The sequence below is a fragment of the Asparagus officinalis genome, chromosome 4, assembly GCF_001876935.1.
Source record: "Asparagus officinalis chromosome 4, Aspof.V1, whole genome shotgun sequence".
Lineage (NCBI taxonomy): Eukaryota > Viridiplantae > Streptophyta > Magnoliopsida > Asparagales > Asparagaceae > Asparagus > Asparagus officinalis.
In genome coordinates this window covers 79,232,585-79,234,399 of record NC_033797.1, presented here as the reverse complement: position 1 = coordinate 79,234,399, position 1,815 = coordinate 79,232,585, and positions in this window count along the sequence as shown.

Below are 1,815 nucleotides of genomic sequence, written 5' to 3'. Positions count from 1 at the left end.
GCCGCCACCGCCGCCGCATTGGATAACCATTATCATCGATGATCGATCCTGCCGCTATCACCGTCAGAGTTCACCAAAAATTAGGGCATCGACAAATTTTAGGTAAAATCTTAAAAAAAATTCTCCTAATTTTTTATATATTCTAACTATTTCATGCTAATAACTTGTTTAAATTTAGATTTTGAAATAAATTTTGAAATATTTATGAATTTTGTGAAGAAAAATTAAAGAAATTTGTGTATGAAGTTAGAGGGAAAATTATCAAAAATTGTAAAAGTTAGTGTATTATAAAAGTTTGACATTTGGTTAAAATTATGGATGTCTAAAATCGATATTAGAGGATTTAATGGTAAATAATACTTTTTGTGTTTTTCATGTAATATTGATATTGGAATTTTTTACTGTTCAGAGGTAACGATGAACAATAGAATCGTAATTCTTTATTCATATGATGGAAAGATTAACTATCTTGAGAATAACATGCCCGTGTATGAAGGAGGTGTGACGAAGCCGTTGTTTATATCAAAATCATGTACTTTCGATGAATTGGTTAATAACTTACACAGACTTACATTAATCAATTTACGGGAGTATCACCTCAATGTTATTTATAATTATCCTGTTACGGGGAGCAGAACAAATGACATTCAAATCTCAAGTGACTACGATATGGGTCTTATTGGATTATTGCATGACAAGAAGCGTTCGGTGGAATTATTTATTGAAAAGCATCACAAAATTTTAGGCAAATCGGTGAATCACGATGGAGTATACTCTTGCATATTGGAGGACATTGAAGTTGACTCCGGCAGCTTTTTATGTCTGCAACAAGATATAGGACGGACACGGTCACAATACTTAAGCGGTCCTTCTCTTGTGAGCACTTCAAATGTCTTTGATGATAGCGCTCCTCATCAAGATATAATGCATTCCACAGGAGTGACGACAGAAGATGATAATGTAAGTGTCGAATCCGAGGATGATGATGAAGAGGATGGCTTACAAATCAATAGCATGACGTGTTTGATAGATCGTGATGAAGGGGACAACCAATATATTGACGGATATTACTCTAACAATGAGTATGTCATGTTAGAGGATCCTTCGCCCGATGAACTTCATGGAGAAGAATGGATTGATAACTCTATGATGGAAAGTATTCCTATCGACACTAATGTAGTTGATGATACATAAGGTGAGGACTTCTCATTCAAAAAGGGCGATCTATTTAAAAGCAAGGGGAAATTGATTCATGCACTTCGTTTATGAGTCATCCAAAAAAATGTCAAGTTTAAGCAGAAGCAAGGGGAAATTGATTCATGTGCTTCGTTTGTGGGTCATCTAAAAATGTCAAGTTTAAGCAGACAAAAAGCAATGCAACAAGCTATAATGTAGTTTGTTTTTACTGTAAAGGTGGCTGTAGGCGTATAAAACTGCTTATAGGTCCCTTGACACAGCTCGGCGCGATGATTCGACAAATCGACGAACGTTCAAGCAACGAAACGAACTAAAGAGGCTACAAAGCTAACGAACTGCATGTGAACAACGTTAGTGGTTCGGGGAGTCGACGGGTCTTCCAACAAAGTGGATTTGAACTCAAACACCGACTGAGTTTACTGCCAAATCCGGAATCAAGTCAACAAATCAACAAAACAACCGAACAACGGACAAAACAACCGGAAACAACGGAAAACGACAAAACCAGCGCACCTGGGGGAACTCGGCCCGAACCGAACCACCCTAAGGTGGCTCGGCCCAAGCCGAGCCACCCTAGGGTGGCTCGGTGGCCGAGCCACCCCAGGGTGGCTCGGCCAA